The following is a 26,694-nucleotide window of genomic DNA, read 5'->3' as shown; positions in this document are numbered from 1 at the left end:
TAATTTTATTTCGTTAATAATTCCATTAATTTACTTATTATTATATCCAGAAAATCAGCACAGTAGTTCCAAGACCATGAAACCTAGAGAGCAGAACCTCTGGGAGTTTGCGTCTCAGTGTTATTTTTTAGAGTCGGTTCAAAGAAGAAAATTTGTTAGGAGGAGAATGTCGGAAGATAAGACTGTATTTAATTTATTTCGCTGCTGACACTCCCTAGCGGCCTATGTGGAGGAAACGACACCTACCTAAAGCTGAGTGTTGATGATAGTGTAATTGATGATAGTGTGGTTGATGATAGTGTAATTTATGTAGTTTTGATGATAGTGTGGTTGATGATAGTGTAATTGATATATAGCAAATGATTATGCAGTGGATGTAGTGTATATAACAGTGTAACCACAGGTATCAGAATGTTGTGAATGTGTAGTGCTTCACCATCATACAATTAATGTGAGTTGTGAAGTAGCACATATATCGTTCGTGATTATAAGTAGTATTTACATGGTATGGTCATTGTAAAATTAGCTGTGAGTATTTTGAGCTTTTTCCCGTTACAGTGTTTAGTCACCGAACACCACTATTATTCATTTCTCCAGTCATTCCTTTGTTGTTGTTTGAGAATGTGTCAATACTTTTGTAAATAATTAGGCTTAAGGCTCTTATATTAATTTCTTTATAAATAATATCTCATTGGATTGGATTTTCATCAATTAAATGTTATTACACCTGTTATATGTTGTTGTTGTTGTTGTGGTGGTGGTGGTAATGTCGTCACGATTGATTGGCTTTCAAAGTGCTGCTATGGCTGTTTGGGTTTGGTTGTTGTTTAGCTGTTCTGGTGTTGTTGTCACTGTTGTTTTAGTTATTGTTGTTGTTTGGTTGTCATGGGTCTGTTATTAGTAGTGTATGTTTTTTTTTGTTTTTTAGTTGATGTTGTTTCTGATATTATTGTAGTTATTGATTTTTAAATGGTTGTTGTTGTTGTTGTTTTTTTGGTTATTGTTGTTGTATTCATATTTGTTTGGTTTTCATGTTGTTGTTGTTTTTGTTGTAGCTATATATGTTTGTTTTTAAATCGTTTTTTGTTTTGTTTTTATCTTGTTTTTGTTTGGTTTTTATTTTGTTGTTAATATTATTGTCCTTGTTATTGTTTTTTACTATATTTTTGGTTTTAATTGATACTCGTTGTTTTACCCCAATACTTGATGTACTGTACGTGTCTGACATGATTCTATTCACCCCTGCTGCACGTTCCAACTAGTTTTCACTTCATTCTATAAATTTCAATAAAAATCCGGCGGCCGCATAAAAAATTACTGCCCCGGGTCATGTGTATAATATGTTCCCTTATAAACGAGTACCAGTGGGTAGGACATGTACTCTTGGGTCGGATGATTTGAGCAGGACGTAGGTACATTCGAGGAATGACTAGGATGGGCAAGCTTTTCATTTATATTCTGTGGGGTTGGATGCCAGTGGGAGGACAGGCACTCTAAGTTTGGGCTTTTGGGCAGGACCTGTACTCGAGGATTGGCTGGTCTGGGCAGGATTTTCACTCCAGGTCTCTCGGTAGTCCCAGCAGCTCTCAGTAAAGATAATCCATTTATGTAAATCCTGCAGCTTAGGTCTTTCCAACCAGGAAGTGAATCGGAGAGTGAGAGTGAGCAAGGACCAATATCAGACAATGAGAAGTGGTAGTGGCTTGGTGGGGGAGAAGGTGGGGTTGGGGGACGAGGACAAGCCAGCCCTCTCGCCCAGCCTTTGTTGAGAACCTTCGTGGCCAGAGGAAATGTTTTTGTTGGCTGTCATAGGCGGCACTCACGCTTTTGTTGACTCTTTACTTAGATAAATGAAATACTTGTTTTTTTTATACACAGGAGATCCCCGGGGAAAAAAAAAAGCTTGGAATAACAGTTTTTGCTACGTTTTGTGTACTGTATGTATTCAAGGTAAATTGGATACTTATTTGATGGGGAAATATTTTTACGGTAAGAAATAAAAGAAGAATTAGGATTTGACAACTACATTAATGAATTAACCTAGACATCAAGATTACCCTTCACCCATTTCAAGATGAATTCGAATTTTTAGTTATTATTAAATTCATTGTCCAAAAGAAGAGTTTCTGCTGCAGTGTCCACACAAAAATCTCTGAATAATTCCTATCAAATGTTTTGTCCTTACTGTTGTGAGTTTCAAGATAGCATTTAATGATGTAAAACCTTTGATCTCTCTACCTGTCAAAAATCGTGTACACTTTTATATGAGTGAGCTTTTGCCGTGTGCCGATCATTACATCCTGGCGTCATTCAGTCAAATAAGAAGAAAAAAATAGGTCATTCGTACACAGGAGTAAATGTTAATATAATTTATCTGTATCTAAGATTGAATTTAGTCTCTACTACGTGGGGAATAATATTATTGATTTAGAAAGTAGTCTGTGTCATAATTAGCAGGGTAAAGTGGGGATACACAGTGGAGATACACTATGCCTTTTTCTTCAGTCTACAAAGAGGCAGTGTGGGGTGCATTGCACTCAATCGTCTTCACTATCCCAACTGTAAAATTAAGTACTCACAGTTGGGTGAACTGGTGGTGACAATGGTGTAAATCAGGGGCCTTAAGAGCGAGTCACTAGAGGCAACTGCTGTACCCACTCGTTTTTCTTGCCTCCACCTAACTGTGAGAAAAGGCAAAAATACGCAATTAAACAAACACGAAAGCGTTACCTTTGCACTCGGTGTGATTAAAAATAAGATATATATTCATATAATAATAAAATTAGGAAATAAAAAGTTTAATGCAAGTTTATATTTCTGAAAACTAGATGAAATTACCTTAATTTCCTTAGCCAGAGATCACTCTTACTCTATAACTAAAATCAATACAAGGATCTTTACTATCCCTCACAAGCTACATTGATAATTATAAGTTATCATTCACGTGTGTAATATCACTTTGGTAACTAAAACCTCGGACGGGAACTTTTATGGTGACCCGTAATTTTATTTTTTATTTTTTACGATTCAGAAGAATTTTATTAAGCAATGTAAGGTTTGCACTCAGGTAGCGTCAGGGTGCTTAAACTTCAGGTGAGGTATGCTGAGGAGTCAATCTATTTCCAGGTGACTTCTGAGGTCCACTGCCACCTGAAGATTCCCCCCACCCCCCGGGTAACACCACACTACACCAAACCAGTAATAGACTACATGACAATAGTCCAGGCAAGAGAGGCTGCTGCTCCAACTCTTCCTATTATACAAGCAGTGGTTTAGGCAGGATCCATCATTCACAGTGATGAGTGAAGGTGAATTATTTTGTAATTTTTGTAACCATACTTCTTTAATGACCAAATTGTGAATATTTATTTTTTTGTCTTGGGATAGTTAAACTTCAGGTCGATAAAATTTCGGTGGCATTCTTCATGTGAGTACTGAGACCCACATTTACTTAATGATTTATAATTATTTTGCTAGATTGTTTCAGGTATTGTCTTATTTAATTGATTATTTGACACCTAATATTGACAAGTGAGTATTTGATACAGATGAAACTTTTGGATACGTGCGAATTCAGTGAGCTAAACGATATGTAACTCTGCAAAATATTCCCTCTACTGTTTTCCAACTGGCTTAATGCAATTGCAAAATAATGAATTTGAAAGTAAGTACAGAATGAAGAGAAAATTATCACAATACACCGTGAAACAGTTTAGGGCAATTTCATGCAAAACAGGGCATCAGATGCTCCTCTATGAATTGGTTTTGCATAAATTTTTCGACTCATCAGGCTTTTGCATCGAGTATTCCGGGAGTCGTTAGTGCAGCTTGGTTACTGCCGGTATTATATGGCGATGTGTGGTGAACGATATGATGCTCTACTACCAGAGTTGTGTGTGATGCTGTGCTACATGTTGTCTGGACTAGGAGCTCTCTGGTGTGTGTATACATATATACATATATATATATATATATATATATATATATATATATATATATATATATATATATATATATATATATATATATATATATATATATATATATATATATATATATATATATATATATATATATAGTGTGTGTGTGTGTGTGTCCCACAGCCGTACACTTGCTATCCTCACCTCGCTTTACCTCGTTTACCTATACACTATAAGTCTCCCTAATCACTTTACCTAGTATAAACAAACAAACAAACATATATCGCAGCTTCATACACCAATTTTTTTCCATTTTGTCACGGCTAAAAATTAAATGAATAAATGAATAAATTGCTCCTCTACTGTCGATTCGATGGATTTATTTCTTCTGTCCGATATTCAGAAAAAAATACATAACATTTGATGAAAAGTATAAACATATATATATATATATATATATATATATATATATATATATATATATATATATATATATATATATATATATATATATATATATATATATATATATATATATAACGCTTTATAACCCCAGGTAAAAGAGTTTATTCGCTTCTATTGTGGTCAGAATTAATTGCATACCTCATGCACGTACGATGAAAATATCGCAGAGGTTCCTTTGGGAATTTTTTGGAATTCGGTGAATGGATAAGAATTCACACTCGGGTGAACTCACAGTAAAACCTGTGGGAGTTGGCCTGCTATTGGTGAGCTGGAGGTTGTAGTGGGTGAGTGGGTGGCTTAGTTGGTGAGTGGGTTGTAGTGGGTGAGTGGGCAGGTTAGTAGGTGAGTGGGGGGGCTAGTTAGTGACTGGGTTGAAGTGGGTGAGTGGGTGGTTTAGTTGGTAAATTGGTGGTTTAGTAGGTGAGTGGGTTGTAGTGGATAGGTTAATTGGTGAATGGGTTGGCAGGTGTTTGGGTGGAATCGTTGGTGGGTGGGTTGTTAGTTGAATGGGTTAGCGGGCTATTTCTAATAAATTTGATGCTAAATGTTTTTATATTACGTTTCCGGAGGTTACAAACTTAACACAATGGACCCAAGAGTGACACACACCTCCGTCCTGATAACTTTCTTCCGTGGCATTAGAAAGCATTTTTTTTGGGGGGGGGGGTGGTGATGAATGTCTTTTTGTTTATAAAATCTCAGCCAGCAGTAAATGGAGTTTCGTCCGACAATATTCAACTTCACAGTGGGACTCACCATGTCGCAGTGCTCAGCTAAAATCTTGAAGGTTCGCCCTGTGATACACAATCAAAGTTTTGGGAATAGGTTGGCAGAAGAAAGACTTTGGCACTAAAGTCTTAACTTTGGTTGGTCAGGCAAGAGGATTTTATGTAGTCTTAAGGATTTGCATATTTCTTCTAGTTTCATAAAATTTTCGTTGTACATAAAATATATTGCTGAGTCGGTGTATATAATTTTGAGTGTGATTTACACACACACACACACACACACACACTTATTGACGTTTAAGCACCACATTAACACAAACTAAAATATAAAACCTTACCTGAAAAATGACTATGAGGGCAACTGAAAGCTCCCAGGATACATTATGTCGAATATTGCCACTTAACTTATGCAACATAAACGACGAAAAGGATGACACAAAGAGAAATCTGGAAGCTTACATCGACGTTGCTCCATAAAACGAGAAATTCAATTTCGTGCTCTTATGGGGGTAGGTGGGTTGGGTTGGGTTGGGTTGGGATGTATGAGTGCCAGAACCATAATACATGCGCATAAATCTGTGGAGAACGTTAAGGTAACGCTGAGTGGCTTTTGATCACTACACCCAAAGCTCTCGAGGCCGCCACAATATTTTTGATGTTTGTTCCCTAGTCACCTTGTGGAAAAGGTACAGACACCCTCCACCTCTATGTTAACGTGTGACACTGACGACTACTTAACGTGGATGATATTTTATGTTTTATAATATACTCAGACGTTGTTGTTACACTGACTCGCAGATGTGACCCAATATGTCACTTTATTGTAATATAACGGTTCTATCTCTCATGCCTCTTTAATGTTGAATGACCAGTGTAATTAGTGGGTAGGGAGCTGCTAAAGCACAGTAATGCATTATAATGTCAACTTTAATTAACGGTATGTAAAATAAAGGTTACGTAAACCTATTCCGTATCGTTGCACTCAGCAGAGAGGAGGCCATTGAGTATTGGAAAAACATTATTTTTTTTTACAACATCGACAATCCCGATATTGTGAATGCTCCCAGGCTTGTTCATTTTTTATTACACTTCTAGAATACCACCCAGTTTCTCGCCACATTGATTCCCTGTATTCGAACACAGTTTATCAGTAGAGTTATATAAACACCTGTCAACATCTTTAAGGATATGTACAGTAACTCAAAATAAATATGCTCAACTCGATAAGACTATCAACTTATGTTAATATATGTCACTGTTGTATATCATGCGAACACACACACACACACACACACACACACACACAGTATATAGTCACTGAACCAACAATGTTTTTACAGTGACAGGCTCCTCTTGCAAGTAATTGCTGCAACAGTGTAAAACAACTTCTAAGGAAATTTTAGCATCATGCGAGAAGAAACATATTCACTGTTCATCAATATAATGTATAAGAGTAAGTAAAGTCAGAGTGTTTTTGAGAGCCTCGTCCAGGATATACCTTTACTGGCCTAACTTATTTACCTCAGCATCTATCAATATTTCCAAGGTTTCGATGAAAAATTTGCACGGTATCAGCGGCAATATGCCTTCCATGAATATGCAATGAGTTGTTCGTTCAGTCAGTTGAGTGGTTCATCCAGTGCTCAGTGGGGCGGCTGCAGATTGAAAATACTCTTTCGGTTTTTCTGCATTTTATTTGTTTTATGCTGAATCACTTTAATTTAGAAATAGAAGAGAGTTAACAAAACAAAGTATCGCGAAGAAAAACACGCGTAGAAAAAGTAAAGCCTTTGCGCAGGGGATGTATTTGTCCTAATAGTACTACAAAAAAATATGAATCTAGGAAAAACCTTCATAAAGTGGTGGAGATGAAAGTGGATCCCATTTGGGATAGTGTGGATGTAGCACATTGTATCCTCAATCATTTGTCTGCACGTAATGATGAGTTATGGCCGGCACTGCCTTCAAACCCCCTTTTAGACACACGATCAGTCATACTACAGCTGAACGTGAATTTTCATGTATTATTTTAGAAGCCCCACAACATCTCTACATCCTGGACCGAGGATCACGGTCACTGGTCAGGGTCGGAACCAACATCTTCACACATCCTGGACGAAAGGTTTGATTTATATTGAATGTGGCTTTAAATATCTTTTGGCTCGTAAAGATTCAACCTTTTTTTTTCCGATTTGGTTTTATTATTTCTCTCAATGGTTATTTATTGTATTGGTTTATCTATTAGTAGGGAAAGAAAATCCTAAAGAGATTAAATTAAAATATATACAACTTTCACACTCCGAGCCGAACACACGACTTACATGGGTGGTGACACAGTGACCCAGGTATAGTACACAGGTCAACAACGACTGGGCTGTGGTAGTGTGGTACTATGATTGGAGAGCATTTACGCAATCAAATCATTCATTGCGGTCGTAAATTGTGTCATAATGGCGGTTGAATTTAGGGTTAGAAACAAACCTGTATATTAGGCGAGTGTTTTGTTGTATATTGATTAAGTGAAGTTGCTGCATTCCATCCTGTCTGTCTCTTTGGTAGTTCTGACACTCATCTATCACCAGTGTACAATCAATGAAATATATTATTACCATTAATATAAAGGTTCGTGTTCATGGATATCTCGGTATATTTACGTAATTTTGCAGTATAGTTCATTATTTAGTTCTTCCCGCCCCATTTAAGATTTAGTCCCAATAGGTTTAAGACCCATTAAAACTGAGGCGCCATATAAGTAGAGCCTAATAAAACAAGAAAAGATAAAATTAAGAGAAAAATCTAAATTGTTGAAATGTAAGTAAATTGTGGATAAAGTAGGTTGGTCGTAACTATGTATTTTGCACCAACTACGTGTTATTATAAGTTGCACTCTTTCAAACAAGATTCTTTTTACACAGTGCATACCATCTTGAATATCTTATGACACACAAAGGTGACCTCATTTTTTTACTGAATAAATAAAGTTAATGCTGTAACTACTTCATGAAATAACAACATTGTTCGTGCTGTTGCTTATGTCGTTATTCTCATATTACGAATAAAACTTGTCTGAGCACTAATTCCTACTACTACTACTGCTAATACTACTACTACTAATACTACTACTACTACTACTACTACTACTACCACTACTACTTTTGTAATAATAATAATAATAATAGTAACAACAAATATATTAACAAGATTAATATAATATAATAGTAATTAATAGTATAATAATAATAATAATAATAATAATAATAATAATAATAATAGTAACAACAAATATATTAACAAGATTAATATAATATAATAGTAATTAATAGTATAATAATAATAATAATAATAATAAAACACCTGGTAACAGCACCTGCACCACGTAACACATATTACTCTACCATTGAACAACCACTTGGCCGCAGAAGAAAATGTTCCCCCAAAAGGTAGCAACACAAACTTTAAAATCCGCAAACTTCAAACATCATATTTCATTTCCTGGGGAATTTTCAAACAGGGAGAAACTTTGGCCACGCTACGTGTTTCCCCTCACGAAGTTTGCCTAGGGAAAAAAATGAGCAGCATGGGCTATATGATACCCTTGTTGAATAATATTGAAATATTCACTGTACTCCTTAGCTTGAATAAGACTGAATGGTTTTCTGTTATTTCTAGACTGTTTGAATAAAATTGAAAAATTTCCTATTGTTTTTAGACTGAAAAGAATAGAAAGATTTCTTACTGTTTATAAACTGGTTGAACGAAACTTAAGGATTTATTTTTGTTTTGAGTTTCATCAAAATTGGAGAAAACAGACTGGGCAAGTCTTACTGACAACTGGACGCCTAATCTACTTACCCTGTATGTTCCTCTAAGACACTAAGGCTCTTATTTATAAATCCATAGACCAACCGGAAAGGTTAATTTTCTTGCACAGTGCAAGCATGGAGATGTGCATGGACCTCAGAAGTGTAACGAAGGTTGTAACCTTTAGGTACGTCAAATATTTTGGGAATGAACAACAAAGGTTGAAGGAGCTGTGAGAGCACCAAGAGAGGTCAGAGGAGTCTGGTGTCTGGTAGCAATCAAGGCTGCCTCCGCTGCTCCCGTCTTCAATTACTCGGACGAAATTTGATGCTAAAAAAATTGACAATTTCTTTTACTCAACTTTTATTTAACATTTTACTTTTTTCTTTTACTATACTACGACCCTGCAGAAAATCCAGGTGGAGGAATCCTTACTTCTTTATTTAGGGTTGAGAGGTTTAATACAATCAAGTAACGTTTAGAAACATCACTTCTTAACTTATTACCTCCTCAGTAAGGCGTAAAGGGACAAAGTTCTACGGTTACAGTACAGTGTATTAATAGGAATATAATAAAGGATTAAACATTGTTATAACGCAAAGAATACTTCACCAAATACAATGTCGGGATGACAAAAGAGAGCAAGAGATAACTTATTGACATAAAGCTAAAATAGCCAGTAAACACAAAGTGAGTGCGTTCAAGTTGTAAGATAAACACCCAGATGTACTCAAGAATAGCGATGGGGGTAAACAAACCTTAATATGAGAAACACAACAGTTCACGCGAGGATATATATCAATGATAGTAGGTTTTAATATATACTGAGAGAGCTTCCATGATGGGTGAGTAAATCTCGTTGTTGGTCTTACCGAGAACTGTAGTCCGCGTGTAAGAACGGGTGTTCATGTTGGTGGGCGTGGTTACGGATAGCGGTGAGAGACCCTTGGTGATTAATTAACGTGTGCAAACAACGATTTAAGTATTCGTGGATGCATGTCTTTCAGTGACTTTTTGTTTACCAATTTATACCACCCTACAGCAACCACACGTAATCATATAAACTACTGATGATTGTAGGTGTCTGGGCCTTAAATCTTTTGTACTGAAGTATTATTTAATAGAGTGTTGGATGGTGAATATAAATCTCAGTGCGTTGGTGGAATTCACAAACAAAAATCTTAAGTTTAGGCTTAAGTGAGAAGCTAAGGTAGGAAAGACGCAGGAGAGGGATTGGTGTTGGTCGCTTACCCTCTCGGGCATCACAACACTATTTATCTTTAATTCTCTATACTTATTCGTAGGTTTTAATATCTAATGAGTTGTGAGTACATACAACATTCCTAAATTGTGCTGTCACATACGTCTCTCCACAGCCCTATTTAATTTATCTTTTACGAGTTACCCCAGAACCTTGAATATATATTGTTTCCCTCATAAAATGTTGTCAACATATTTTAGGAATGTAATATTCACAGTGTAAGTCAGTCTCGTAAACATTATTTCATTAAAATTTCAAAAATTATTATAAAACATTGCATTATTTTGATAATAGAGGAAAATTAAATTATATTAGTTGACGATGGCATCAACAGTTTATGATTTTTACCAGCCCTTATTTTTCATAATAATAAAATATTTCTACCAGATTAAAAACGATGTATCCAGAGGTGAGTTTATGGGAACAATGAAATAAAGGAGGCAGTGTCGGGGTTACCAACACGGACGTAATATACCCACGTGACTTGAAAATGCTCTCAGTTCAGTAGTTGCTTTCACTCGATCGGCACTATTCAAATCGGCCGCTGATTGGATAGCTGTTAAGCTCGGTCAGCCCATTTGATGAATTCATTTTACCAACACAGCCGCGAATTGAAATATAGATGAGATTTAAAAAGGTAAAATACTTTCATGATAGCATGGACTGGACATGTGGGAATACTAGATATTTAGTGGAGTTTGCCTGTTAACTTTCCAAGCATATAATAATCACCGTATGCCCTGACAGGCCTTGGGTCAGCACAATGATCTGTAATATGAACTCAAAGAGAAAATTATTGGAGGGAAAATTTCATATTATAGTTAAAGAAGGAAGGCGTCGAAATTGTTCCTGTAGCTCCAAGGTGTAGGTGTTGGAAGGTCTGTTGCAAGGGGGCGGAGGCGGAGTCTTGCACTGCAGTAGAGGGAGGAGGCAAAAGGTTGGATAATCTAATTTCAGTGAAGGGAGGTGCAAGGGAGGATATTCTGCTGATCACGAAGAGACGGTGTTCTACTGCTGGTGGTGGACTGGTGGTTCTACTGCTGGTGGTGGACTGGTGGTTCTACAGTATTTGGATGTAAGAGAAGAATAATATGCTATAATCATTAGGGCAGGAGCATGGCGGGAGTAAGTATTGTATTAGAAGCTGGGAATCAATTGAGGGTTTATCTTACACTCTGACTATAAGGAAAAAAAACGAATATATTCCACATTTTTCATTTTTATACAAAGCCTTTGATATCGTGTCAATCTACTAGTAATAAAATCAGATCACTTAGTTTAAAAATACTATAGTACCTCTGAAAATATATATCCCAGTACATATTATTATATATATATATATTTTTTGGTTTGAATAATTCTGCTAAAATAAAATAAAATATCTCTTGCGTTTAGGATATTATTATTTATTTTTTTGGGTGGGGTTGCCTAGTGTGAGGTGAGGCCTTGGTTGATATTCGTGTAAATTCTCGTGTGGACGGAAGGTAGGGAAGTTGGTTGTGGTATAGCAGTACAACATCCAGTATCTCTGAAACTTCCACCATGAGGTCAGAACTTTCCGGAAATTGTCGCCATAGTTCAAGGTAATGCTGGTGCCTTTTGCTCTTTCTCTCGGTTTTTTCTCTCTCGGTCTTCGTCCTTCTCTATCTCTCCCTTTCTCCTTCTCGTGCACTATCTCTAGTTCTCCTCATTCTGTCTTTCTCTTTTTATCTTCTGTCTCTCTTCCTTTCTTATTCTCTTTCTTTCATCTTCTCATTTTACCTGTCTTTCTCCTCCTCTCCTTTTCTCCTTCTATCCATCTATCTCTCGCATTTCCGGGGGTGATATTCTGTACGTGTTTGTGACATGTGTACTGAATGAAGGTTGGGTGACTTAGAGGATGGGTTTGACTAAATCTCAAGATAACATCACAGGGTATACGTGTAGAGTAAATTGTCGGTAATAGGAAATTAATCATATTTATATGTATATATATATATATATATATATATATATATATATATATATATATATATATATATATATATATATATATATATATATATATATATCATCTTTCCCGTTGTTGGATGTAATATATAACTTATTTTTAACAATTCTCTCAGCTGCTGTGGGTAAGCGTTGAAACCACTATTCTCAGATCTCAAATTATAGGGCGGTCGACGAGAAAATGTCTCAATGTTTGCTCAGCAGTTCAGCCACAGTGTTGAAAGTCTTGTTCTTGCTCAGGAAATTCAAGCCTCATCTCTCAGCAGAAGGGTTATTCAATACGCAGGCAGCGAAAGACGTCAGCATCCTTCCTATATCTGCCTGCGCTCTGTGTGGGAGGTTCGCATTTAGTCGCCTTGTATTACCAACAACTGACTGTTGGGTAGAAATGAGAGAGTTAGTTTCACTGCTATCGATAGAGCTGATTTTTTTAGCCTGTTTCTAGACTTAGTTATTTTTTCATCTGAACCGTCACCTCTTGATGGCAGCTGCAGTCTCTGTATGATCAAGTGTTTTTTAGTATTCCAACTCTACTTGGAATCCGCTTAACATTCATTTGGCGTCCTTGGCGTCACTATTGATCGGACAGCAGCAGGAAAGTGGATATTGTCAGGTGATTGCATGATCAGTAAAGCCTCAGTGGTGCAGCTTAAGTCAGTGCAAATAACCGTGAGCTGTTAATGTTGCAACGATCTCTGGACACTCGCCATTTCAGTTTGTATGACATAGCAACCACTGGATGTTCTCTCGACTGCAATCATCTCGTACAATAAAGGCAGACCTTGTTGCCAGGATGTGTTGGTCAGTAGTCCTGTGTATTGAGCACAAGTCATTTCTTTGCGGTGTGCCATGTACTATGGTTCTCTCGGAGCCTTTTTCTCTAGTCGAGGTCTTGAATGGCCTTCCTCTTCGTGGTCTGTAGGACCCGAAAGTCTGCTTACAGAGGGTCCTACGGCGGGGACGCCGTGTATATATATATATATATATATATATATATATATATATATATATATATCCGGCAGCTGGAGCCTCCAGAGTCACCACTAAGTATTCACTGCTGGCTCTCGCTTTCCCAGTATGACAATGATGTAAACATTGTATCAGAAAAAACTAATCTACATCGACATCGCCAAACGCTTATGGTTACTTTGATCTAACTCCTGTATTAAAATCAGCAATATACCGGCACAGTTTTCAATATCATTGTCCTACAGATATATGTCAAAAGCGATTTCAGCTCAATTATTAACAAAAAAGTGAAGAAAAAATCATTACTGGCAGCGGCAACTGCAGTGTAGCCAGTGTGGCGTTGATGAGGGAACGTTTATATGTTTATAGTAAAAATCTTGTGTTTGTGCATTGTTACGCATGGCAGAGTTTAATTTTATTATAATTTGATTAGTCAGAATGAATTTGAAAATGAAATGTTGGGGAACACTGCTATAAGGCTTCTGATCCTCTACAAAGCCAGCATAAGAGGCTTATAACCCCAGGTTCAGCGCCGAGCAAAAGATTCTAATTACCAAGCACCAGTTGCTAGATGTATGATAATTTAAATCAGCTGTCAAAGTTGCACGAGGTGCGGATGTACTGAGGCGCATCACTGTTCACCTCGACATTTTTACAGCATTTTGATCACCACGAGTAAATGAGTCATTGCGCTACTGTACCAGACGGTTTCACACGCTGGTGTCATTTTACTTTATAAATGTCACTTCTCTTTAAGGCATTTTTGTGAGTCGTTTCACACCAGTATAATTTCCTTTGAATTTTCTGTTTGTCGTTCTCACCATAATACTCTCACTCACTCCCTCTCAGCCATCACCAGCACCAGTAAACAGGATGTGGAACCTAATATACATGGCAGCCTTTATTTCGTGTATTTATTTCAACTATCCTCGCGAAGTACACACGGCTAAATACAGGCACAGATTCTCATAGACACATACACACACACATATACTGCATACACAGACAGTCAGAAACACACATTCTTACCCCTAAATACAAGCACATTCCTCGGTTGGCACACACACACACACACACACACACACACACACACACACACACACACACAGAACAAAGTACATTTATTATCATCTCTTTAAATCCAAGAAGCATTTTTGGACATCTTCTGGCTCACCATCTGCCGAGAAATACTTCCATTGTTCTTCGAAAGATAACTACGCAAGATTTCCGTATAAACTGATGGGAGGTAAGTGCGTTGGCTCCTGAAGGCAGAGGTGGGTATAAGGAGGTTAAACTTACATTACTATATCATTACACACGGCACTAGAATTTCTATTGGATAAATCACCCTTCCGAAGAGTTTATTTTATTAAATCTTTGAAGACAGAAGGGGTAAATCGTCATCCACGAAAGACTAAACCATCGACCTCAAAGAGTTAAACCAACGTCCTCAAAGTGTTAAACCACTGTCCTCAAAGGTTTAAGCATCTTCTTTAAAAGGTTAAACTAACACCCTTAACCATTTCACTGCTAAAATCGCAGTTGGGATTCAAACTAAGACTTTTCTAACCATTTAACTCGCAAAAATGCCCCAAGAATTGAAAAAAATATATATCTTGCTCGGTGAGGAACGCTGCAACAATGCAGGATGGTTCAGTACCCTCACAGCCTGGACCAACTCTCTCCCCTCATGGTAACTTGGTCCTGTCTGTCATTGATCGACAGGTTGGGGAGGTCAGCCTGACTCAACACATACCGGCTCAAAGGGAAGCCATGCATTAAGCCGACGAGAAACAACTGGGATACTTTACTCCCGAACCTCGTAGGACACACTTGCTCTGACAGGATCAACGTCCTCTGCTCCCTGACGCTCGAGCAGGTTAGGTGACATGTGCTGTCTGAGGTTTTCCCGCGCCTCTGAGGAGATAACAATCTTCTCAGTGAGGCACCAAAGACGCCGGCCAGTAACTTTGGCATCACTGCAGTTCATTAACAGGTGTGTCATGGCCACCTGATGCTTCACGTCACACACAGCGCCAGGAACCTAACCATGGCTTTTGCAGATGAACCGTGCTCATGACCCATGCACATGACTCGTGCTCATGACCCATGCACATGACTCGTGCTCATGACCCATGCACATGACTCGTGCTCATGACCCATGCACATGGCTCGTGCTCATGACCCATGCACATGACTCGTGCACATGACTCATGCTCAAGACTCGCGCACGACTCGTGCACATGACTCGTGCTCATGACCAATGCACATGACTCGTGCACATGACTCGTGCTCAAGATTCGTGTACATGGTGAAGGATCACAGGATCTTGCTTAAGGTTATCAAGATATTTAATACTTTAATGTTTATTAACTCAACCAAAGCATATCTGACGTTAAACCGCCTGTGTCAGCGACCACACCTACAGTACAGTACAGTACAGTGCAATACAGTACAGTAGAGTACAGTAGAGTACAGTAGAGTACAGTACAGTACAGTACAGTACAGTACAGTACAGTACAGTGCAATACAGTACAGTACAGTACAATACAGTACAGTACAGTACAGTACAGTAAAGTACAGTACAATACAGTACAGTACAGTACAGTACAGTAAAGTACAGTAACTATATTTCCCTCGTCAGTGACTATGGAATATTTCCATATATATTAACCTGAAAGTTAAAATATCAACCGTATAGAAATATTTGTTGATTATTGCCATTTAGCTGTGATTGTAGTCCTTGTTGCAAGGGTGAATGGTGGTTGCTAGGGTGAATGATGATTGCTAAGCGGACACAGTTTACACATAAATAATAAAAATATCGGTGGACTCAGGGATAACAATAGATAGATATAACGGTGCATCACGGCATTCACTTTGCGGTGATAATTGTCCAGGAAGGAGGAGGAGGAAAGAGGGGAGAGGAATGGGGAGGGGGTTGGTTGGCGGGGGGAATATAGCGTGGTCAGGGTAAGCAGGAGTCAATTTTTTTTTTGCAATAACAAACATATTTATGATATGAAAAAACAACAAGTCAATAAACACAAGCAGAAGCATTAGTGGAGCCGAGTCCTGATCAATGTTGGCAAAGTCCTGCATTACTGATCAACTTCCCTTCACCATAAGCCAACAGGATTTAGAATTCTAGTTGTTAAGCCCCATAAGTTCCTGGAGTTGCCCTTGAGTCAGTACTTCCTTGGAGATTTGTAGAGGAGGAGATCCAAGATGCCAGGCCCCCAGTAGGAGATAGGTTCTCGTGCCAGTATTAAGATAACACACCCACGGTGGCTGCCTCCCTGGTGACGCTCTTATCACGCTGCTCTCCTGCCAGCTGCGGCCAAACATCATCTGATAACTGGCAGCTCTCCCACTACCCGAGCCAGAGCAGTGAAGTATAGAAGAGTTACCTAGTTCTTCTACTTTTGTGTGGCTGATAAGAGATCAAGTCTTCCTGCTGCCTCGAGAACGCTGAAGGGATGGTGTTGTTGGCGGGAAGTCTGGAGAACATACAGATACAGGTGTGCATTAGTCTGTTAAAGAGACATATTGACATACTGTTTACCATAGGGAGAATAATGAATTTACCTGTAACTGATATAAAACATGAAACTGATTGAATTGAGGAAAAAAATAACACCAAAAATGTAGGTTTAAATTTATTGAAAGATTAGCATTCTCACTCACACTAAGCCACACTGAGTTTTGGTATTTTAGTTTTGTCCGCTTCTTGAGGTTTTGTGTCGTCCATATTTTTTTCCGTTCACTTGGAGGAGGTGACTCGTGTCTTCTTACAACGCTTCATTACCTTGTGCGTGGGAGAGGCGCCGTTGCTCCAGGTGTGTTCATCTTTTACGACCAAACTTCTGTCTTTTGTAAACATTACTTCACTTTTGCTGAACTTGTGTGATTCTGTGAAGACATGAGAGTCACATTTGCGTTTTTGGCCAATTTTTACCGTTGGCCGCCAAACCCGTTCATCTTTTACTTTCAAATCCACATGCCTACAAATATCTTTAACTTTCTGAAGGGGAAGTCGGTCTTCAGGCCGGGATTTCATGGCGGACAGTGCCCAGTTGTACAGACGTTGACTGAATGTACCAACATACTCGAGTATTCTATTTATGACTCTCCCGAGTTGGTATATTTGCGTTAATTCACTCACGGGCATATGATCATATAGTTCCCGCGCATACAAACGTTTATATTAGTTGCCTTCCCAATTGAAAAATATGCCAAATTTTGAAGTTAATGCAAAATCAATTAGTGTAACTTTTGGCCCATTGGGAGTGCGTTGTATGACGATATTATTGCATTTCAAGTCGTTGTGAGCGATACGTTTTTCAGAAAGTTTCTGAACAATTTCTATAAGCTGCTTAATTATGTCCAACCCGTCCAGCTCAGATAACTTCCCATTCTCCAACAGTTTACTGAGAGGCTCGCCGGAGTAGACCTGAACCAATGTTGGTTGGGGGAAAAAACACACGCCTACTAATTTTGCTAACCCGTCGATTTCGAACTTATTTACTCCTATTTAACTTTTGGCTTCAGCCATCATACATGACCACAGTTTTTTCCAGGAGAAATTCCTTTTTTTAAGTAACTTAACACACAGTAGTTCACCGGTGGGTCCTTTAATCAGGTAACACTCCCCAAAGGTTCCCTGTCCCACGAACTCTCCATGGGCGCGGGCCTCTATCACGTACTCTGCACTCAGCTCCTTGATCCCATGTTCAGCCAATTCGCCACGAAGTTTGTGGTAAGTAACTTCTAATTCGGAGTTCATGTTTGCGATTTGAGTCATAATTCTTTAATGATAAAAAGTACATTATTGGGCAAATGAAGGTATTCTTTCAAAAAGGAGATAAATATTTGTAGTAAGAGCCGACGAGATATGGTATAGTGTAGGGTAGTGGAGGGTAGTGTAGGGTAGTGTAGGGTAGTGTAGGATAGTGAAGTTAGTGTAGGGTAGTGTAGGATAGTGAAGTTAGTGTAGGGTAGTGTAGGGTAGTGTAGGGTAGTGTAGGATAGTGAAGTTAGTGTAGGGTAGTGTAGGATAGTAGTGGAGTAGTGTAGGGTAGTAGGGTGTAGGATAGTGAGTTAGTGTAGTAGTGTAGGGTAGTAGTGGGGTAGTGTAGGTAGTGTAGGGTAGTGAAGTAGTGTAGGTGTGTAGATAGTGGATGTGTAGGAAGTGAGTGTGTAGGGTAGTGGTAGTGTAGGATGGTGATGAGTTAGTGGAGGATAGTGGAGTGTGGGGTAGTGGGGACTAGTGTAGGGGTGTGTGGGTAGTGTAGGGTAGGACAGGATAGTGAAGTTAGTGTAGTGTAGTAGTGGGGTAGTGTAGGGATAGGGAGGATAGGGAGGGTAGTGTAGAGTGTAGGATGTGTAGTAGTTAGTGTAGGGTAGTGTGGGTGGGGATGTGGGTGTAGGGTAGTGGAGGGTGAGTGAGGATAGTGAAGTGTAGGATAGTGGAGGGTAGTGTAGGGTGGTGTAGGATAGTGTGGGATAGTGAAGTTAGTGTGGGGTGAGGGTAGTGTAGTGGTGAGGATAGTGAAGTTAGTGGAGGATAGTGGAGGGTAGTGTAGGATAGTGTGGGATAGTGTAGGATAGTGAAGTTAGTGTAGGGTAGTGGTGAGGGTAGGTAGGGCAGTGAAGGGTAGTGTAGGATAGTGAAGTTAGTGTAGGGTAGTGGAGGGTAGTGAGGATAGTGAAGTTAGTGAAGGATAGTGGAGGGTAGTGTAGGGTAGTGTAGGGTAGTAAAATTAGTGGAGGATTGTGGAGGATAGTGTAGGGTAGTTAAGGGTAGTGAGGATAGTGAAGTTAGTGGAGGATAGTTGAGGGTTGCGGATAATAGCGAGATTAGTGACGAGAGTGTAGAGTAGTGAGGATACTGGGGATAGTAAAAAGGATAGTGAAGATAGTGGAGGGTAGTGGATGATAGCGAGGGCAGTGAATAGTGTAGGGTAGTGTAGGATAGTGAAGGAGAGTGGAGGATAGTAAAGTTGTGTAGGGTAGTAGAAGGTAGTGAAGGATCGTGAAGATAGTGAGGATAGTGTGGGGTTATGAGGAGAGTGAGGATAGTGAGGATAGCGTAGGGCAGTGGATGATAGTGAGGATAGCGGAGTTTGATGGATGGTAGTGAGGATAGTGACGAGAGTGCAGGTATTGGAGGATCGTGGAGATAGTGAGGATAATGTAGGGTAATGAGGAGAGTGAGGATAGTGAGGGTAGCGTAGGGTAGTGGATGATAGTGAGGATAGTGGAGTTTGATGGATGGAAGTGAGGATAGTGACGAGAGTGCAGGTATTGGAGAATCGTGGAGATAGTGATGATTCTGTAGGGTAGTGGAGGATAGTGAGGATAGAAACGAAAGTGTAGGTATTGGAGGATCGTAGAGATAGTGATGATAGTGTAGGGTAGTGTAGCATAGTGAGGATACTGTAGAGTAGTGAGGATAGTGATGATAGTGTAGGGTAGTGAGGATACTGTAGAGTAGTGAGGATAGTGATGATAGTGTAGGGTAGTGAGGATAGTGAGGATAGTGATAATAGTGTAGGGTAGTGAGGATAGTGTATAGTAGTGATAAAAGTGAGGATAGTATAGGGTGGTGAAGATAGTGAGGATAGTGGAATTTGATGCATGATAGTGAGGATATTGTAGTGTATTTTGCTTATTTGTCTTTCAGTGATTTATACCTATGTTGTTGTTGTTGTTGTTGTTGTAGTAGTTGGTGGTGGTGTTGTTTAACCTTTCACTTAGTGTGTGTGTGTGTGTGTGTGTTTAAAAATGTGTGTGTATGTATGTATGTATGTATGTATGTATGTATGTATGTATGTATGTATGTATGTATGTGTGTTTTACACTCAGAGTAATGTGATACGTCTAGTGTAGTAGCACTAAGATACTATCTTAGTGCTACTACACTAGACGTATCACATGTACCCTTTGCATACGTGACTGTTAGTCTGTAGTATAATAGTGGATGTAGAGGTTGGGGGGGGGGGACTGGGGGTAAACTGCTACCCTTAAAAAAAATATATTTTTAGGAAAGTTGTGGATGCTTCAAGTTGCATACTTTATCTGACATCCTGTGGTAGAAACAGTGAGGCACAATTATTGGTTTATTCTAAAATTTTCAGGTCTTCAAAGCCTTTTTATAGCCTAGGGATGGATGTTAAGTCATCGGCTGCATTACTTATTACTGGATTTTAGGCATAATTTTACATTTCTGTGATTTATACATGTAGGAAAATGCTTGTAAGATTTTTAGAAATTTTCTGGGGTGAAAGTCATTGAAGCCAAAATATGCACACGTGAATAATAGACTTTAATCCTCCAAAGACTATTTTTACAAGATTTGTTTTAACATGCTTAATAAATGCTTTTATCTAATACTGATTTATGTTTTTACAGGTCGAGACTTCAGTACAAGATAAGTAAAGAACACGTCGTGTCAGTTTTACACTTGTAAGGCATCATTATAATAGGGAGCAGTTTTGGAATACATATACCTAAAGTTATAAATAGTTTCAGGGATTGAAAAACCTCCAATACAATATTTAGTATTACTTTGAATTATGTTTTAGTATATGCCATGTTAACCCTATTTGTGCACTGAAAAGTTAAAGGTTTGAGTATCGTCCTCAAAGAGATAAACCATCGCACTTAAAGGGTTAAACCACCGTACTCAAAGGGTTAAATCATCGTGCTTGAAAGGTTAAATCATCGTCCTTAAAGGGTTAAACTTATTGATTATGTACTTTAGAGCGTCTTTAATTATACCTTCAATATTTTCAGGTGATGAATTACCCAATTTTCTTGGCTAATAGTAGTGAAATGATATCATGATCAATTGTGCTTAACTGATTAAATTAAATTTATTAAAGTTGTACCCACGCATCTATGTTCTCATGGATAAGAGTAATGAACCATATATAGCATAGTAGAGGCGTGTTATGAAAAGTATCTTAAGGGAAACCTGTGAAACCCGTTTTAATTTCTGGTAATGTGCTCTCACCCAAAAGGGCACTTCTCATACATCTCCCGTGACGAGCCTCACAGTTAACATCAGAAGAAACATGTGGTATGAAAACTATTGTAACCCGATGGTGTATTTAAGTTATATTCGAGCCTTAGGTTGTTTGAAGGGTTGGATATCCAATGAATTTATAAATTATTTGATTTAGCTCCAAATTCAGCTTTTGTGGGAGGAACCAGTATGGTGTCTGTATCGCATCCCTGTGTCCCATGCGACTGGAGACGGGAAAATGTATCTATATATATGAAGGAATAAATTACTGCATTCCTTTCAAGTCTTCAAACACCATTACTCAAATAATTACAACGTTGTTTATCCAGGTTGTATACGGACGTGAAAATTTGGCTTTTATTTCATATTTTTTTCTTACGTATACTCTGGACGTGTCTCAAGGTAGAATGCCATGTTACAACAGTCAAGAGGAGATGGTAGGCAGGCGACTACGATTGCCAGCACAGTGGTGGCCACTAGGCTCCCAATTATTTCCCAAAGTAGTGTCAGACTTCACAGTATTAATTTAGTCTTCTTACTATCTTAATATTTCTCTTGTTTGTATAATCCATTTCCAGTTCTATTTTTGTTTCCCTGTGAAGGAGTTACCATTTTTCTTTTCATACGTGTTGTAATTTAATGTCCTTGAAATTTTTCTTTTCGATCATTAAGTTTAGTTGACATATTTTTTTTTACTTTTTTTTTTTTGTTTTACATAACGAGTAAATTGAATTAGTAACTTTAAGACTGAATACTATTTTCAAATCACTTATTTATATATATGTTTAGAGTATACTCCTACTGCGACCAGGGGGGGGGGTGAGGTGAAGAAGAGGTTATTGATCTCAGATGGTTATGACTGAGGCGACACGTGTATCATTCAGATATCTCATATTAAAGACAAAAAGAGAGAGTTGTATCTACTCACGCGCTGCACCTCTGCTTATACACTAATGAGTCCTAACTTGTAGTTGTCTATCTATTTCTAGTTGAGACTTTTACTGACTGGTAGTCTAATAACCTTGTTAATTGGCGAGGGAAGGACGTGTGGATTGGTGACGGTGTGAGGATGGGGACGACCTTGCATACCCCCATCCCCTCCTGACGAGGCCTTCACTACTGACAGTTAACTTTGATAAGTAATTTGATGTATTTTAGATTTATATTAGCGTAAGATTAAAGTTTCATTTTCGAAAAAGAAATGAACTGTAATAAAAACAACAAAGTTGATGAATATCAATAGTTCCTTATTTTATAGAGTAAATATAAGGTGTTTATTGGCTACTATACACAAAAATACGGGCATTGTGAATTGGTTATTAGAAAAGGGGAAGCTTCAACTATGAATATATGGGTAGTAGTTTATACCTGGTGACGCCAGTGTAGTAGATATTGAGTATATCAAACAGGAACTTCAAAGGAACACAAACGCGGGATTTGAAAGAATAGACGAAGAAATGTCGAGTTGTGTTGGGAAGACTCAAAGTACTCACTTCACTGTATGTTAGTATAGCAGTGATGTAAACTGTGATATTATGGTAAGTAACACACCATGATAAAACTATGATTAACTACAAACAATATCTAGGTGCTATAATTAAAGGCATTTATAACAGCCGTGGCAAATGACTGTCAATGAAATTCTAAGTTATATTGGCTTTTTATCGTTGGTGTAAAGACAGTAAATAAAACCAAATTCAAATTCACAAAAGTAAGATAAATTGGAAAGAGAATCAGATGTTATTAATAATTATGTTAGAGCTCGGCGTCAATTAGAGAGCATTAGATGTGTAAATGCTTGAACTATGAGCTGTAATTCATTTCATTTGTATTAAAACTTTCATTCGAAATAATGTATGTTACGACCGCTTCAGTGACAGTAGAGAAAGTGGTTTATGGTGTTTAATTTTAAATTGAAGGAAAAACGATAGATTTAAAACACACACACACACACACACATGGTTTAAGGTGTAAACAATTAACAAGAGTGACATTTTTCACGACTATATTGCATTCAATTGATTTTATAGATAACTTGATTAGCATTACGAAGTTTCAATTTACAGTTCCACTTTTTCCTGCGTCGTACATTAACTTCCCTTTAGAGGAACCTGAAAAACTTTAATTTAATTATAGATTTTTCTTAGCGGCACAAATCCTATATTGGTAAACTGATATTGGTAATTAGTTTCAGCTATAAAAGTGTTTTCACTCGTATACAACAGCGCTGTTTTATATTATACTGTTCTACATTAGTGAGTGTAAAGTTCTGTAAACTAAATATTGGTAGTATATATATATACATGCAGAGTCCATTTATACTTTCCCAGGGTCAATATTTAGTTAGATGTCTGAGGGTTACGTGTAACTTTGGTCGCGGTCTATAGAAGAATAACGATACAGGTGTTGGAGTTACTCGCTTATGGGCATTGCTGTGGACATCGACTTGGCGTTCTTAGGGGGAAGAATGTCTGTTGAAGCTCAAGACACATAAAACACAACATTGTATTGGACTCGTTTCATTTGTGGGGGCAACACGTGAAAGCAACTGATACTATACAGGTATACGAGTATGCTATTAGAAACGTACAGTCAGGTTCACAACGGTTTGAGCTTAACAATATTTCACTAAAGGAATGTACAGCCCGATAGCTATATGTCAAGCACCTGTATGTAAAGGTTGCCAATATGTTACCAGAATAGACGAAAGCATTGTTATGTCCACCCTTAATCATTCTTTAAAGCTGAGTCTATAAGATCTATTGGGTCCAGCGGCGCCAGTAACCTTTGCCCCAGAATGGTTCTAGTGTACGCAGTTTTAAGTTTTCAGTATTTCAGGATATTTACGTCATAGAGCATCAGAACTTCATTAAATTGTCGTATTATTGTGTAACCGAGTTACACATTTCGGCAGTTGTTTTAGTATCAACAGCTTTCTTACTAAAAACTCTAGTAGACTGTAGACCTTACACACACACACATTATAACCGCCCAATGAGCGACTGTGGGATAATGAGACCCTTGCACGTAGGACTCGATTGTTCTTTATTCGGTCAAAGCCTGCAGAGTACAAATTACATATGTTACATATGAGATAATTAATTCAATCGTACGTTCCTTCACTATTAACGACTACATACAATATATTTGAGTAGAGTAGGGTGTTAAGCCATATAAAACTTACGTGTTTCGGGTCTAATGTAGGACTTATTAACTCCCTGACTTGATGGCTCACTGGACGGCTGGAGACTAGTGGAGCTAGTCAGCCGGAGGCGAGGACCATCTGTTTCACACTTAACACCTCAGCACAGCTGGTTGTCAACACTCTCTCTCTCTCTCTCTCTCCCTTTTAGTTTATCCTACTGTGGCGGTAACACACACACACATACTGTATATATATATATATATATATATATATATATATATATATATATATATATATATATATATATATATATATATATATATATATATATATATTATATATATATATAATATCAGAACTGCATCTGAAAGCAGTGCCTTGTTCGTTCATGTTAGGAATAATAATCACCCCATTGCTTGGGAAAAAAGCTTAGAAGTATTCAAATCATCTTGTGTCACAGAAAGACTTCTGGTTGAAGCTAGTTTGATTAAGGAATTAAAATCAATAAACCTTAGTGATGGTCAGTTCAAAACTGATAATATGTTACATAAATTTATTTGTCAGTGGCCCAAGGTTAAAAATGCTTTGAAAACCTTTGATCTAGATGTATGATAGTTATTTTGTGGGTCCCTTTTTTCTGACCTGACCTGGCTAGTCACGTCACCACCCTTCTCTTAAGCTCCTCTACGTGTGTGTTGGTGTGGGGATTAGTGGATGTCATCATTATGACCTGACCTCATGTTTTTAAGGTCACCCTGTATATTTAAGCCTCTCTCTGTCCATGTAATCCAGTTGCCTCTGAAGATGTCTTGAATAAAGACGAAAGCTAAGGTACTCCGTTGTTTCCATTTTCCCGTGTGATTTTATCAAGATATATATACATATATATATATATATATATATATATATATATATATATATATATATATATATATATATATATATATATATATATATATATATTAGTTTCTACCAGAATTAGAGATTTTCTTAGTACACATATATATACATGTTCATCATAGCATAAACATTAATACCATCAGAATGGATAAAATTTCTAACGATCAGCTGCGCTTCCAATACACCTTAAGTGTTTTTGTTTTTACTTTCCATTAGAATAAATCTAATAATTGTAGTGTAAAATCGGCTTCGAAAAGATCAAGCCTGACGTTTGTTCTCATTACAGGTCTTAGTCAACAATTTACATCAAGACCCGCTGTAAGTAACAAGGAGGAAGAAGTTTGTTCAGCATAGTTACAAAACACACAAAAAAAAAATAAAAAAATTCATACAACATTATTTCAAAGGGAAATTATCACAACCACAATGAATATAAAAAGTTAACACCAATACAGGCATAGATGAGCGTAAGTGAACCCTCACCTTACCTCCCACTCTCACTGACACTCGGTGGTTGTCACTCTCGGAAAACTCTCTATTCCTTATTAAAAAATAAACAAAAATAATGATTTGGATACTTTTAATAACAACTGAAATAATCATAATTATGTAGGAGTTTTATTGGGTTCATCCATAATAATTCCCTGGTAATGATTGATGCATGAGTTATTTTATAATTAGATATTGAATCAGTGGTTGTTGGTTTTAGTGTTATACTAGTGTATGTGGACAGGGTGGATTTACCAGAGGTAGGTAACGTGAATAATGCTTCTGAACAGACTAAGCCACACAAGAAGCTGTATAAGAAAGTGAGCAACAGAAAGAAAGATGAAGCTCTGTGGATGGGTGTTGGAAGAGGTGCAAGATGAGACAAAATAGGATGAAAATGAAATATGTGAGGGTGTGTCAAGGTGTATCTATGCACAGAGATGTGTCATAGAGTAGACATGTATCGTACTGTAGACATGTGTACAGACTTCAGATGTATCATGGAGAAGACGAGTGTAAACATGTGTGTCGGTGAAGTAAATCAATGTAAGTGGTAGAGGCGTGAAGAAGTGTGTACTTGTGTGCTCAATGACTCTTGTGGATGAGATAAAGAAAAAAAAAGTAGACTGATAAATTCTCATTGATGGATCGTGATAACACTCATCCATTAAAGCAACAACTAAGCCCATGGTTGGCCAGCGTATTACATTAGCTAATAAATATAAATCCCCAGGACTCTATTTCATCAGCAACGATTCCAAATAAAGCGGAATATTTTTTAATCCGCTGTCCGTGTACCTGTTATCATATGATGTTTTCCATGCCACTGTACCTTAGTGCTGATGCTTTTGATCATAGGAAAAAGTATAATGTTCATAGCTCGAAGGATTCATATATACAGTACAGTACATATTGGCAGCTATAAAAAAATAATATGAGATTGTAGGAATAAAGTAGGCTTAGTTTATAGTATTGATCACTATCTATCTATCTATGCT

This window comes from Homarus americanus, unplaced genomic scaffold (assembly GCF_018991925.1).
Source record: "Homarus americanus isolate GMGI-L3 unplaced genomic scaffold, GMGI_Hamer_2.0 scaffold32583, whole genome shotgun sequence".
Classification (NCBI taxonomy): Eukaryota; Metazoa; Arthropoda; class Malacostraca; order Decapoda; family Nephropidae; genus Homarus; species Homarus americanus.
This window is presented reverse-complemented; position numbering follows the sequence as displayed.